At 42.4% G+C, this 15,954-nt stretch overlaps 1 protein-coding gene across 1 annotated transcript in view; it reads right to left on the bottom strand.

Annotated features, from left to right (window-relative positions):
- The window catches only part of MYO5C (myosin VC), a 1,763,334-nt gene that overhangs the window by 155,477 nt on the left and 1,591,903 nt on the right, over window positions 1-15,954 (bottom strand). The gene's annotated exons all lie outside the window — the stretch shown is intronic.

The following is a 15,954-nucleotide window of genomic DNA, read 5'->3' on the forward strand; positions in this document are numbered from 1 at the left end:
GTAATCTTGGCTCTCTCAGTGGAAGTGCTCCCTCATAGTATGCAGGGTCTCCCCAAAAGAAAAATCCTCAGGAGGAGAGGCTGAAGGGATAGATTCTTCAGCATCAGAATCCTCATAGGGAGGAAGATAGTATTCCTGTTCAGAAGAGGAATCAGAGGAAATGGAAACCTGGTCTGAAGATTATTATTCTGTCTCTTGCCTAGGCCTCTTATCAGGAGGGGGATGGGAACCCCTGAACAAAGTAATTAGGTCTTCGGCCATTTTAAGCATCTGTTTTTTTTAGGCATGGAGGCCTGTCCAGGGGAATGTTGTACTTGTTTCTTTGTCTTTAGAGGTGCTTTAGTCTTTGCCTTTGAAGCTGAAGTCGTTTTCACATATAACTGTGTAGGCCTGAAAACACCCCCAGAAGCCGATGCCTGCTCAGCGGCTCCAGACCCATCTGAGGGAATAGTTTCCAAGGGTCCAATACCTTGAGTTTCCAGCGGCCTAGTCGGCTCCGCATGGGAGTCAGAAGCGGCCTGTGGCTCTGAGGTAGCAGGCGTCAGGGGCTGCAAAAGCGCCTCACTGAGAACTGCGACTGGCCTAGCAGAAGCCTCGTCGTCGGTTTTGGACCTCAGATGTCTGTCCTTTTTCTTTGCGCTTTTTATAAACTCCGGTAGTCGGCTGTTCTGATGGCATTATATAACCAAATCTTCTGCCAAAGTAATGAAATGCAAAATCGTACCGATGCTTAATAGTGTGTTGGTTAAATCTAGCACAAAACGACAACTAGCAATGTCGTGGTCAGGGCCTAGGCAAGAAATACAGTAATAATGAAAATCCTTATGAGGTATTTGCTTCCCGCAAGAAATACAATTATTAACTTTTTCTGACATCGGTCTGGAGCAAGAAAAAAGTTTCCCCAACAGGCTACTTAGCTTTAATGAAGACTTCGGATCTGAAATTTGAACTTGAAAATCTCAGGAGTCGGCTGACCGGCAATTGCGAACTGCTTTTGGTTCGGGCACCGTGCGGCAAGAAACACTGAAGAAAATGGCGTTGGCTGCATCTTTTATACCCCTGGTGCACTGACGTCAGGGAGGAGGTGACAGCAACCGATGCTGGACCAGGACTTTGGAATTCAGGCCGACTGCTGGTAGCCTGCCAGCAGGATAACCCCAATTGTAATGACTGCAACAGTGAAACACGATGAACATCTAAAACAAAAACATCTGCAGTTTAAATAATTATAATAAATTAGGCATAATATAAAAACATTATTTAAAGGATCAATACAAGTTACATAAAACTGATGGGATATATGATACATCTTAGAACATGAAGCATATTTGATTCTTAGCCTTTCATTTGCAATCTATCATTGGGATTCATTAATGTCTACACTAAGTGTACACCATTCAGAGTGCACAGGCATAACTCACACCTTCTTCTTCTTCCTAATTTTATTTTTCTTACCGATTTTCTTGCAGCCTTAAATATCGAGGGGGATTCATATAGGTTACCACAAATTATAGACTGTGTATGTTTAGTGTAATCTTTCTGAGTGACTACAAAGCACAAAAAATGTGATAGGGATGTTCTTGAATGCAGATATATAATATAGGTGTTTTTTTTTCAATAATCATTTTTATTGTTTTGCCAAACCATTATACATTTCACACACTATTTACATTATGTACAATATTGCTTCCAATGTTTAGTTCCATTTTGAATTTCCCTATAATACATTAAGAATAAATATCATTTTAACCAAGTACAGGAAATTAAAATCACAAAAATTTAAACATAAAAGCATCTACAATAGACAATTATAAACCAACTCAAGCCAATAATTTGTATTATTTCTACATTTTCTATCTAATCCAAGAATGTGTTGGTACACATACAGAATGTCCTGACGGAAAGTGGATAGGAACCGCCACGTAAACTAATATTAAAGATTTGTTCCCAAATTTTTATGCTGTTTATACTTTTCTTATTATTTCTAATTAACAATTTGTGCGCTAATATATGCTTAATCGCTAACAGCCTGAAATTTTGCCACGACACCTGTGCTGGGTTCAACCAATTTGTGGCTATATATAATTTCATTAGTAAACTAATATTCATAATTACAATCTTTTTTGTTTTGTCCAAATTCTCCGGTGGAATATGTAAAATCAGAAATTCCCAGGAGAGTGTTGAGTTTTGGTAACCCATTTTTTGTAGTTGTAACTTTAAAGAATTCCATAATATATAATATAGGTGTTAATGAATCTGGTCCTGTCAACTGTCTTGATCAGCATAATTATTCAGGCTATTTTTTTATTATTATATGAAAAACAGTTACTCAAAAGAACAGAAATCTAGAGCATATAACACACACAAATATATCCATCATATTCAGCAGCGCACACAATAAAACAATAGCACAAGTACTATATTATCAGATGTGGTTGAGAAGGCCCAGAAACAATATAAACAGCAGAACTAACAAAGTAACAGACCCAAGGCAGTCAAAAGAAGAATACAGAATAAAGGAGAAAGCAAACAGGAATTTGTAGAAGGGGCCTAAACAATCAAAAATAAAAAATGAGAGCAACGTCAAACTGTTGTTTTCAAGTTATAGTCAAATTCTAGTGAATACTTATTCATTTATTTATTGATTTGGTTGGTTAATTGATTATCTACTTATTTAAATGTATTACCTAGGGTAGAGTACAGATCCAAATGGACCATTTTCAAGCCAATCCATGTACATATAAAACATACTGAAAAGAACAATATAAACATTTTTATAGTAACTGTAACATCCCCTCTCTGGGGTCAGTAATCAAGGAGCCTGAATCCTCACCAGTGACACTGGAAAGGGACATTCACTTGGAACAAAAATAGATACACACAATACTTTCAGATGCAGCTGTCTGCATCAAGCACAATTTCTCTTAACAGCACACATGAAACACACTAAGTCTGGGGTCTGGATTTCTCTCTGTCTCCCTCCAGGTCCCCAGTAAGAATCCCCACTAATACAGCTCTAGAGTCCTCAGCTGAGTGTTCAAGCCAAGTCCTCAATCTCTCTCTCTCTGTGAAACTAGTGCTTTATGTCCCTGCTTCAAACAGCTGACACACACACACTGAGATTTGATTTTCGCACACACACACACACACACACACACACACACACCTGTGAAAGGCTGGCACAGATTTACTAGCTATGCCCAATTCTGCCCAAACTATAAGGTAGTTACTGCTACCAGACACTCCAAAGCCGGCTACTCTAAGGCTCTTACAAGGGTACCCAATTCTACTGAGTGAAATTAATATTAGTAGAAATGGTAGTGTTTTGACCAATGCAGTAAGGCTTTCAGGAGTGGCCACAGACTCAGCAAATAGATATGCGTACTCTCAAATGTTAGAATATTCTCTAAAGGACCAGCCACAATGAAAAGTTTAAATATACTTAATAATAAATAATAAAAAATATGAAAACAGTAAATATCTATTTACAATAAACATCAGCGTTTCACTCACAGGAAATATTAAAATAACACAGATGAATAGATCACACAGATACAGAAAAACAGTACTAACTAATCTAATTTTCCCGACTGATATAAAGAATTACTATTCCCTATGTCACTTACTGCAGCAAGGCAAGCTTAAGTAGGTGAGGGGACCTTCTAAGTAAGGTTTCAAAGACAGAGTTTTCTGAGACTTAAGTCTCATATAATATTAAAAAAAAACATAATTTCAGTGATGATTACAGAATGACATCACATACATCTGGTCATCTGACTTCTGGTTCCATGCTATTCCCTCTCCTAGAAAATCACCCAGAATCTCACATATATGTGTCAATAATACACACACATAGAGCTTTGCTAAGATATGTTGCAGCTTCTGGAAGTCATAAAACAATAAAACACTTTCACGTTTCCTACAGGAGCTAATAAACCATTCTCTGGCACGGACATCTCTTCTCTGGCTGCAGTCAGAACTGTAAGCTACAATCTTTATGGCCTATATTAAGTAATTTAATTTCTTACTATTTTTCAAAGTTAGTTGGACTGAGATTAACCTCTTCTCTTCCAGTACCCTCTGTTAACATATATACATTTCCTCAGTTACAATACAGTCAGGACCAACTGTTGGTACATTTTTTTTAATATAAGCAGCTTTATAAATACATTTTTCAACACAAGCATTTGTACAAATCAGTTTGATATACTAATGACACACATTTTTTTACAAAATTCCAGCTAGCTATGTTGGCATATTGTTACACATCCACTGCCCTACTTCTCCTGGCATAGCTGACAATACCTCACACCATCAGTGTAACAAACAGTAAAAGGAAACTTATGTAAATGAATAATACAAAGAAAGTATCAAGTACATAATACAAAGACAACCTCTGACCCACAAATGTTAAGGACAGTTACCCTGCATAGATGAAGGGGAGCGGAGAACCAATCGAAGAAGGTGGAAGTGGGGGGAGTGTGAGATGGAAATAGCATAGTAGACTGAAGGGATGGACAAATAGGTGGTTAGTATAATCGTTAAGGTGTTCACCTCACAGATGCTAGATACAGAATTTGATTCACCTTTGAAAGGGAAATTGACTAGGCTTAAAATGGCCCACAAGAGCAACTAGGTTAGTACTTACCTGTGAACGCATAAATACAAGTTGTCTGTGGAAATCTATAGATTTGGTGTTAGTAAGACAGGTTATGTCATTGCATTGGAATAGAAACAATTACATTATACGGCTGCCTTTTTTTATTGGGGGGAACAAAATTTATTCCAGCTGGGGTGGCAGGAACTCTCAAAGGATCTCCTGACAGAGAAGATATGACTAGTACAGTGTAACTTCTTATACAGAGAAAGACGGAAGATGCATAAGATTGTAACTGTAGGACCTAGATTTAAGATGGCCTGTTGGGGAAGGGAAGAATTATTGGTTAAGCATCTTAAACTGAAGCAATCTGAATTTGATCTAATCTAATTTTGAACTTCGTTTTATGTGTAGCAATCTGACTTTAGTAAGAATGTGGCACTGGTGTTCTCTATTAGGGAAGAGAGTTATGAATGTGCACATTTCATCTGATAACATCTGCATCTCTTGGAGACAACTGAAATTTTTAGAAGCCTATATTATAAACACACTTGTAAAATGCGTCTTTTGATAGCATTTCTTTCTTGAAGTGAGAGGAAATGTGAATATTTTCTGCCCAGACAATGGTTTAGTTGTGGCTATGTGGTATTGGAAGTTTAGCTGGGCATCAAGACAGACTTTCATGTAGTGAAAATCATGTGTTACTTTATTTATTTATGTATGTATTTGTCTTTGTTGATAAGGAAAGTCTAACAGGGCAAGCCTCATTTTTAGCAGAGGCCCGGGGGGAAGCTCCAGCAGATACAGGATGCTCGTGACAAAACATTTTTTTACAAAGACACATTACATTGGGAAATGTGGTTGTTGTGGAGAATTTGCTAGTTTGAGGGAAAGTCTTTAGTTTTTTTTTTTTTTTTTTTTTTTAGTACTGAATACCTTGGTTTTTCTTCTTTTTTGAGAAGGAGGTTGATTTTTTGAAGCTAGTTAGAAAGGAAATTAAGATCCTTTTTAATGTCAAATCCGATAGGGGAAGAAAATGAAGCAGCTCTATAAATTGCCATTTTCAGCATACCATATGATGGGGATGTGGGGAAGGTAAGAGGGGGTTAGGTTTATAAAGAAGAGAAGAGTAACCAGTATAGAACAGAGCCTTGGGTTACTTCTTTGCATAGCTTGGCAGTAGGGGAGGTTGATATGTGCCTTGACTTTGATGGTTCTTTGACAGAAGTCATAAAACCACCTGAGGGCATTGGTACTAATTCTAGTGTCAGTCAAGGAGTGTGAATAAGAAGTTATGTACCTACCATAACGTTCCATGTTAGTTGTCTTCTCTCGCCTTCTTTCTTGCTTGATGGGTTCGGAGCCGATCCCTCGGCTCCGACTCGGCACTTGCTAAGCTCGAGAGTCACTTTTACCAGCTCGAGGCAGCCCCATATCCCATGATGCAAGGCAGTAAGTACCCAGATCTCGTTTGATGACAAAGGGCAATAGCACCAAGCATAAAATACTTCCCAAAGGAAGAAAGAAAACTTACAGATGGAAGAAGGACCAGGTCTGAATGGTCTTCAGCATAATAATTTCTTATAACAAGGTCTGTCCAGGCCAGGGGAAGGAGGGAGGGTCAAGAAAGAAGGCGAGAAGACAACTAACATGGAACGTTATGGTAGGTACATAACTTCTTAATGTTAAGTTGTCAATCTCGCCTTCATTCTTGCTTGATGGGACCGCGTCCTAGCACCTCTATCCTGGGTGGCTCAATGGAACAGACTCTTGAGGACCGTAGAGCCAAAACTGGCTCTGTCCCTGGAGGCCAAGTCCAATTTGTAATGGGAAACAAAAGTGTGAGGAGTGGCCCAAGTGGCGCTGCACAAATAGTGTCTAAAGGAAGTCTAGCTTGAAAGGCTGTAGAAGTAGCTAAGCTCCTAGTTGAATGTGCTTTAGGTTTTGAGCACAGCTGTTTTCCCTGAGCAGATAAATTTCAGAGATGACCGAAGAAAGCCATCTGGACAAGGTCACTTTAGAAACAGGAAGGCCTTTTTATTATCCGCATAGGAAACAAAAAGTTGATCAGATTTTCTAAATTTTTTTGTTCTGTCCAAATAATATCTAAGTTGACGGTGGACATCAAGATAATGTAGTTTTGTTCAGCTCTGTCTGAATAGTTTGGGAAAAATACAGGGAGATCAATGGATTGATTCAAATTGGTCTTTGAAGCGACCTTAGGCAAAAAGGTCGGATTAGTTCTCAAAGATACTCTGTCTTTGTGAAAAACCAAATAGGGGGGGGTCGAACCGATAGAGCATGAAGTTCAGACACCCTCCTGGCCGATGTAATAGCCACTAGGAATAAAGTTTTCCAAGAAAGAAATTTCAGGGAACAAGAAACAGCTGGCTCGAAGGGGAAGAATCAAGGATGTCAGCACTAAATTTAGATCCCACTGAGGAGGAGGATTCCTGACTGGAGGCTTTAGTAGGAAAATTCCTTTCAAGAAGGCCCTGCAGAGCCTATGGGACATAATATTATGATTTGCTACCCCGACATGAAAGTTGGAGATAGCAGCCAATTGAACTCTGACTGTGGAAGAAGAGGAGCCTGCATGAAAAATCTCTGCTAAGAAGTCCAGGACTGCCTGAATAGGGGCAGTGAAAGGATCAATATTTTTGGCCTTAGCCCAATAAGAGAAACGTTTCCATTTGCTTGTATAAATCCTCCTGGTAGAGGATTTTAACGAAGCTACTATGATGTCTCTAACAGGATTAGAGATCAAGGGAAGCCTGGCTAAGGAAGGAAGTGGAGCAACCATGCTGTGAGGTTGAGAGAAGAGATAGACCTGTGCAGCTGACCCGACTGGTGAATCAGAAGATCTGGCACTGGGTCCAGATGCCACGGCCGCACCAAAAGATGATGATGGAGGAACGGGAACCAAACTTGTCGAGGCCAGTAAGGGGCAATGAGAATCAATTTGGCTCTCAAAACGGTAGCTTTCTGGATAACTTGAGGGATCAGAGGAAATGGAGGGAAGGCATAAAGAAGTCCCTGGGGCCAATCCTGGGTCAGAGCGTCTCTGGGGGGATGGCCTGGTAGAGGGAAGAGACAGAAGAAGTCTGGACATTTGCTGTTTTGGGGAGTAGCAAAAAGATCGCAACATGGACGACCCCATTCCAGAAATATCTCTTCCGCTATAGATTGCTTGAGAGACCACTCGTGAGGCATGAGAATAGCTCTGCTCAATCTGTCCGCTACAATGTTGGTTTTCCCAGGGATATGCGTTGCTACCAGAAACCGATGAGAGGAGATCGCCCATTGCCATAGTCTGAGCGCTTCTCGACACAAGGGGTAGGATTTGGTTCCGCCCTGTTTGTTGATATACCAAACTACAGACATGTTGTCTGTGTGGACTGCAATTGTCCCTACGGGAAGAAAGTCGTTGAGGGCTTGCAAGCGTTAAAAGCACTGCTCTCATCTCCAGGACATTTATGTGCAGATGGTACTCGAACGGCTGCCATGTCCCATGAACCATCCTGCCCTGATAATGACCCCCCCACCCGATCAGGGAGGCATCCGTGGTGACAGTGGCTATCGGGGATGGGGGTACAAAGTACCTGCCTTGGTGAACCTGAGGAGATGTGATCCACCAAGCAAGATGATCTTTGCAAGTTTGTGTCACCAGAATCTGGTGACGCATAGAAGTTGTTGGTACGACCACTGTGTGAACAGCATCCACTGAAGAAGGCGCATGTAGAATCGAGCCAGGGGAAGAAGAGTAATGGCCGCAGCCATGAGGCCTAATACCTTTAGAACCATTCTGGCCTGTACTTTCTTGTTGGCCAGAATGATCCTGACATGACTCTGAATGTCTGAAACTCTTTGATCTGTAAGGGTAGCTGACATCCGAACAGTGTTTAAGTTTGCCTATGAAGGTAATAGACTGGCAGGGCGATAAGGATGACTTTTCGAAGTTGATCGAGATGCCCAAATGAGAACAAAGATTTATTGTGTAATCCCTGGCTTGTATAAGCTGATGCCTGGTGGTGGCTGACAGGAGCCAGTCGTCGAGATACGGAAACACCTGGAATCCTTGTCGTCTCAGGTGAGCCGTGACCACTGCCATGCATTTGGTGAACACTCTGGGGGCTGTAGTGAGACCAAAGGGCAGGGCTCTGAACTGGAAATGACTGGACCCCAGCCGAAAGTGGAGAAATCTCCTGGAGCGTCTGTGAATTTTGATGTGATAGTACGCATCCTGAAGATCTATTGAGCACATCCAGTTGTCCTTCTGCAAGAAGGGCAGAATTGACTGAAGAGTGACCATTCGGAATCTTGTCTTCCTCACAGACTTGTTGAGTCTGCTGAGATCCAATATTGGTCTCCAGTCTCCCGTCTTTTGGGGACCAAAAGAACCTTGAGTAGATTCCGGCTCTGAATGGTCTGTTGTAACTGGCTGAATGGCTCTTTTTTGCAGTAGTTTTGAGACTTCTAACTCTGCAATTTCCCTTAGACCGGGTGGTACATCTGGAAGGGAATTTGAAGGGAAAGGATTTTCCTCGAAAGGAATTATGTAACCCTTGGATATGATCGACTGTACCCATCTGTCTTGAGTGAGGGAATGCCTGGCTTCTGGGTACAGTGATAATCTTCCCCCGACTGCCTCCAAGGAGGGACAGCCGGGCAACATCTCAGGGATGCTGAAAGGGCTTGTCAGAGAGAGGCTCTCTGTTTCCCTGGTTTTTTGGACCCCCTCTGCCTCTAGAGCGGCGTCTGTTGTTGTTACCCCCTCTGCCTCTAGGGGTAAACTGACCACGTGAATTCGGGGTGACCCCTTGGGATTTTGGAACCACATTTTGCCACCTTTCTGTCCTTTGGGGTAAGGTCTAGAAGGGGTGGAAAACGGACTCCTACAGCAGAAAGAGTCTTGCCGTCCTGCTCGCACCTGGTCAAAGTTTCCTTCACCTGAGGGCCAAACAAAGCTGACCCATCAAAGGGAGAATTTGTGAAGGACGCCTTAAAGGGATCTGCAAAGTCACATAGCCGCATCCAGGCTTGGCGTCTAAGAGCCACACCTGTACCTCCGGCTCTACTCGCTCCATCAGCAGCATATGATATTAGCCGCATGGAGGAGTTTGCAATGGAATTAAGGGTTCCTAGCTGCGAAGCAATTTTTTCTTGAGCTCCTGCAGCTGTAGGATCCTGTACTACTTCACCCAGCTCCTTAAGGATATCCCTCTGGAGTCTGGTGAAGTGACATAGGTAATTCAGCGAACGCATAGCAAAGGTCGCTGAGGAAAACATCCGCTTACCGTACCTATCCATGGTCCTAGAATCCTTATTAGGAGGATGGACGGGTACGGAAGGATCTGCAAGTTCCTTTTTGGTGGCAGCAGCCACCACCATGGCATCAGCGGGGACACCCTTAGTGAGGAATTGCTTGTCACCTGGGGCAGTGATAAATTTTGAAGGCCTCCTAGGGACTGGCTCTACAGAGTCAGGAGCTGCCCACGCCTTTCGGGCAATAACCTGCATAAGGGGGTCGAAAGGCGGAGACACCCAGGAGGTGGAGGGCCGAGATCCAAACGCCTCTAGGTATACTGACTCATCCTCAGAGGGATTGTTGGTGGGCCAGTTTCCCCTCTGTTTAAGGAGTTCTAGGATGTCTGAGAAGGAGACATCCTCAGAGAGGGATCTAGGGGATCCCTCTGACTCATCAAAGTCAGTATCTGAAGTGATAGACTCGGGGGAGTCTACATGTTTCCTCTTACAAGTCCTCCTTCTAGGAGGATCTCCCGAAACATCAGGAGAATCCTCGGAAGAGGGGGAAATTCCCAATGGGGAAACCTGAGGCGGAGGATCTCTGGGTCCTGTAGCAAGAGAAGTGGCAGAGATGTCAACAGGCACTATAGAGGGAGGAGCTAAGGGAATAGACTGCTGACTGATACCAGTGGCCAGCACACTCTTCATCACCTCGAATGCTCTCCTCCCAGGCAGGTCCGAGAGAACCCGTTCCGAAGAACTAGGAACTCCAGGGACCACCGAAAGGGAAGTCTCCGAGGCAGATGTCGGAGCCGAGCTCACCAAGGCCGAGGCTCCAAGGGGAAGAGCGGGTTCGGACAAGGGTCCGATGCCACTCACCCCCTCGGAGGAGACCATGGAAGCCCGACCACCGAATCCCTCTAAGGAAGGTCTCGAAGAGGAGATAAGAGTAGAGGCTGAAGGAACAGAAGGGGTATCTGTCCTCCAGCCGTAGCAGTAACCATTCGAAGACTCCAACTCCAAGCTCTGGGGTAGAGTTGAAGGAGGAACTGTAACGGGGTGTGGACCAATAGTCGTCTGTTGAGACGGACTATGTAACATTTGGGCCAGTGCCTGTGACTTAAGTAATCTACTGACCACTCTCTCTAAGTCATGGTCAGAAAGCCTGGATGACCTTGAAGATCGGCTCCGATGGCTCCGCTCCGAAAGGAGAGGTGAAGCCGGAGCCGAAAGTATCGGCTCCAAGGAAGGAGACCTCGACCTCTTCCTGGAAGGAGCCATCGGAACCGATGAAACTATAGACCCTGTCGGAGCCGACAACTTATCGGAGCCGACAGGTAGCCTCGATGCATCGGCTCCAGCCGGAGCCGATACAGCCACAAAAGTAACAGTGTCGGAGCCGATCGGAGCCGACACCGATGCCTGTGCCACATGGTGGTCGGAACCGATCGGAGCCGACACGGTGGTCGATGCAGAATCGGCACCGATAGCCATCGGTGCCGAAGGCTTGTTAAGCCAGAATCGGCTCCAGCGGGCGATCTCGACTCAGAACGAGTCGGAGCCGAGGCCGCAGGCTTTGACACAGAAGCCTGGGCCTTGGAAGACTTGCCAGTCTTAGGTGGAGCCGACTTAGCCGGAGAGCCCTCCGGCAAGAAGGCCCCTGAGTATTAACTTGTTTCTTCTTTCCTGCAGGACTCTCTGGCTGAAAGAATGACATATAGCACAGGAGTCCTGCAGGTGAAGAGGCCCCAGGCAATAAAGGCAAGAAGTGTGACCGTCTGTCAGAGACATCTTCTGACAGCACGAGTCACACTTCTTAAAGCCTGAGACCCTCTCCTTTGACATGGTGTTTCACAACACACACACACACCAGTCAAAGAATTAAATTAAATAAAATACCAAAAAGGTATTACTAGAAAAACACACACACACACACCCTAACAGGGGGGGATGGGATGGGTAAAGTTTAACTAAAAAAAAAAATTAGTTGAGACAGGGAATTTTCTGTCAGAAAATCTTTATAATTAACTTAAAACTAAAAATTAAAGGGTTTTTAGCAAAAAGGGGCTAAAATATCAAAGTAGTGAATCACTTACCAGGAGCTGGTAAAAGGAGGACCTCATAAGCGAAGCGGAAAACGAGATCTGGGTACTTACCGCCTTGCATCATGGGATATGGGGCTGCCTCGAGCTGGTAAAAGTGACTCTCGAGCTTAGCAAGTGCCGAGTCGGAGCCGAGGGATCGGCTCCGAACCCATCAAGCAAGAATGAAGGCGAGATTGACAACTTAACATCTAAAAATTAAAGGGTTTTTAGCAAAAAGGGGCTAAAATATCAAAGTAGTGAATCACTTACCAGGAGCTGGTAAAAGGAGGACCTCATAAGCGGCAACGAGATCTGGGTACTTACCGCCTTGCATCATGGGATATGGGGCTGCCTCGAGCTGGTAAAAGTGACTCTCGAGCTTAGCAAGTGCCGAGTCGGAGCCGAGGGATCGGCTCCGAACCCATCAAGCAAGAATGAAGGCAAGATTGACAACTTAACATCAATAATTATCAAAAGGAAAGGGTTTTGTTGCTCTATAAAGACAGTGTTAGGTTTCCTTTGTCCATGCTGGTTAGAATGCCATCAGTAAGGTGCATGAAGTGGGAAGAGTACTATGACAGAATTAAAAGCCATGCTGGTTTCTGGACAGCAAGGCCTACTTTTTTTCAATTAGATGGGTAAATGAGAGTGAAGTAATTTTTCAAGGAGTTTACCAACAATGGAAGTACAGACATGGACCTAAAGTCTTTTGCTGAGGAGGATTTGAGAGGCTTTGGAAAAGTAGAAATGGTTGTTTGTTTACACACCTGGGACAGTACATTCTTACAATACCATAAGATGTACATGTAATAATGCAAGGGTTAGCTTACATGTTTATAACACAGACTAAGGAACCAAGGCAAAAGATGATCAAGACCAGAAGGGTCCTTATTTGTTAAAGAATCTAAGAGTTTTTCTATGTCTTTCTGTTTTATAGAGGAGAAATAGGAATGAGGTGCACAAAATGGTGGGTCAGAAGGGTTAGACAGTTCATGAGGAGGAGGAATTCTAGCAAGTTTATGAAATAAGTCAGAGGAGATAAGGCTATTAGAAGCAGTAATATATATCAAACAAATTACCCCACTGGCAAACGTGTCTCCGATAAACTAACAAGTAAAAACAAAAAACTGTATTCAGAGGCAGGACGCACAGCAAACAGAGACTAGAAACTTTTAATATGTTAAAAATTGGTAAGCTCTTTCACCACCACAACGATGGCTTCTTCAGACCATTATAAATACAAACATAATAAAAACAGTTTTAAATACATATTTCAGGACAGAATAAACTAATGAAAACATTACATTTTCAAACTTCCATTGCTGAACTTCCCCATGAGTTCGCATAATAACGTGATTACATCACTAAGAGTTCTAAAAAGTCCTTAAAGGACTACTCACCACAAATATAATATGCACATATTCAACCATACAAAATATGCATGAATGCATTTATATAGAGAAAACATCAATGTCCATACAAAACAAAAATAAAATAAAATAAAAAATAAAAAATATATAACAATAAAACAAGCCAAAACTATCTACGTAAACCTCTAGAGTTCAGGACTGGTTTGATAGAAACAACCCCATTTAGGGTTCCTATTACCAGATTGCAGATGCAGTTTGTCGAATGTATCTTGATCGAACTGACAAGAGCAAAAAGGCAAAATAACGAAGTGGCTTTTCAGCAAATTCTTTCCCTGGGAAAGAATTCACTTGGCTGCTTTTGTTTACTTTGCCATTTTCGGCACTGTAGTGCGATCTCAGGGTTGGTATATTTAATTAGGGGGGTGTGGGGGGCACAACCCCCATGTCGGGGGGTGTGGGGGCAAACCCCCCCACATTATGTAATGTTTTAAAGTATTTATTTATTTATTTATTTTATTTTGGAACAGCGATTTTTTCCCTTGGGAAAAAATCGCTAGTCTGAGGTTTTCGACGTAAGCTTTCGCTTGTATGGGGTCAATTATTTATCGTTTGCTTTTCTAAGCATGCAATAATATAACATACACCCCCCCCCCATTTAGCCCTAACATTGTCTGCCTTCAGCTTTAGAATCCAACACAGTTCTGCACTCTCCATTCTATTTTCAATATCCCCCAGCCTCACATTTTGATTCACAATTTCTATCACCCAAAACTTGAACTCATGTGAGTGACCACTCTCTACAGTGTATCTGGCAAGTGCATTCATTGTATTATGCATTCTAATATTCTACAAATTCTCCCTAACCCACTCCCTTAAAGTTTGGTCAGTCTTTCCTATATAAAATCTTTTACAGCATTCTCACTGTGCCATATATAGAGAGTGAAGAAGAGAGTACAGGCAGGATGGAGTGGGTGGAGAAGAGTGTCGGGAGTGATTTGTGACAAACAAGTACCAGTAAGAGTGAAAGGAAAGGTCAACAAGACAGTCGTGAGACCAGCTATGTTATATGGGTTGGAGACATGGCACATTGACGAAAAGGCAGGAGTTAGGGCTGGATGTGGCAGAGTTAAAGATGTTAAGATTTGCAATGAGTGTGACAAGGGTGGACAGGATCAGGAATAAGTGTATTAGAGGGTCAGCCCAGGTTGGAAGGTTTGGAGACAAAGCCAGAGAGGCAAGATTACGTTGGTTTGGACATGTGCTGAGGAGGAATGCTGAGTATATTGGGAAAAAGATGCTAAGGATGAAGCTACCAGGTAACAGGAAAAGAGGAAGGCCTAAGATAAGGTTTATGGATGTGGTGAAAGAGGACATGCAGGTGGTTGCTGTGACAGAGCAAGATGCAGAGGACAGTAAGAAATGGAAACAGATGATCTGCTGTGGTGACCCCTAACGGGAACAGCCAAAAGAAGATGATGATGATAACTTTCATATTCTAATTATAACCTATACAAAATCATTGGGTGCATCAGCCTATGAAATTAATATTTGGACGTCATTTTATGTAAATGGAAAGTGCCACTGTCATTTATTTAACCAGTATGGACACTAAACGTATAAGAGTATCCTGGGAAATGTTGAGTAACTTTTGGTCAATCATCTTTGACCCATGACTGTGTCATAGCAATAACATCAAGAGAAAGCTCAGTTAGTAGTTGCTCCAATTCATTTTTTGATGCTATCAGCATTAATAAATGACAAGTCCAGAAGCTGCATGGCAAAATGGTATGTTTGGGAATATAAGAGCTGGAAACAAGACTTAGCTGAGTAAAATATGAATGGGTGAGTTTTACAAAGAACTTTGGAAGTTTGTAATACTGGAGAGGAGAGATGTTAACATTTTGTAAGGATGAGAAAGTGGGAGGGAAGCTCTGATATAGACAAGTGTTGTGTGGCATGTGTAAGATTTAAGTATGAGGACAGATGGCATGGATGAAGAAAGCTGGAAGTGTGAGATGTTATTTGGGTGGGTTTAAAGGAGGGAGAAGGGATGCAGAAGATAGTAGAAAAGGTAAGAAAGGACATGTAAGTTAGGGAGAGGAGGCTAGATAGGATGGCAAGTGTAAAGATGGTTTGCATAATCTGATTAAGTCCAACTTCCCACAAGAACTGTTGTTTCAGTTCTATACAGCTGACATTGAGTCTGTTCTCAGCTCAACCATAACAGTGTGGTTTGGATCTGTCTAACCATGACAAAAATAGGTTACACTGAATAGTCAGGTCGGCCAAAAATATCACTGGTGCTAGTTTGCCCTCCTTACAGGACCTGTACTATTCCAGAGTCATGAAAAGGGCAGGGAAAATTATCACTGACTCTTCACATCCAGGCCACCATCTTTTTGAACTACTAACATCAGCCAGGTGTTATAGATTAATACGCACCAAAACAAGCAGATATAAGAACATTTTTTTTTTCTATAGGCCATCAAGTTTATAAATGGTTAACTCAAGTTATTAGGCTGGGGTATTCTTTTTCCTAAGCCTCTGAGGTTTCTACAGTATTGTTTACATATTGCTAATATTTATGTCTTTCAGAGTTTATTTCAGTATTTATTGCAATGAGTTACACTTTGCACCTTGTATTATATGTATATTT

This window comes from Protopterus annectens, chromosome 7.part1, assembly GCF_019279795.1.
Source record: "Protopterus annectens isolate FY-2018-M chromosome 7.part1, PAN1.0, whole genome shotgun sequence".
Taxonomy (NCBI): Eukaryota; Metazoa; Chordata; order Ceratodontiformes; family Protopteridae; genus Protopterus; species Protopterus annectens.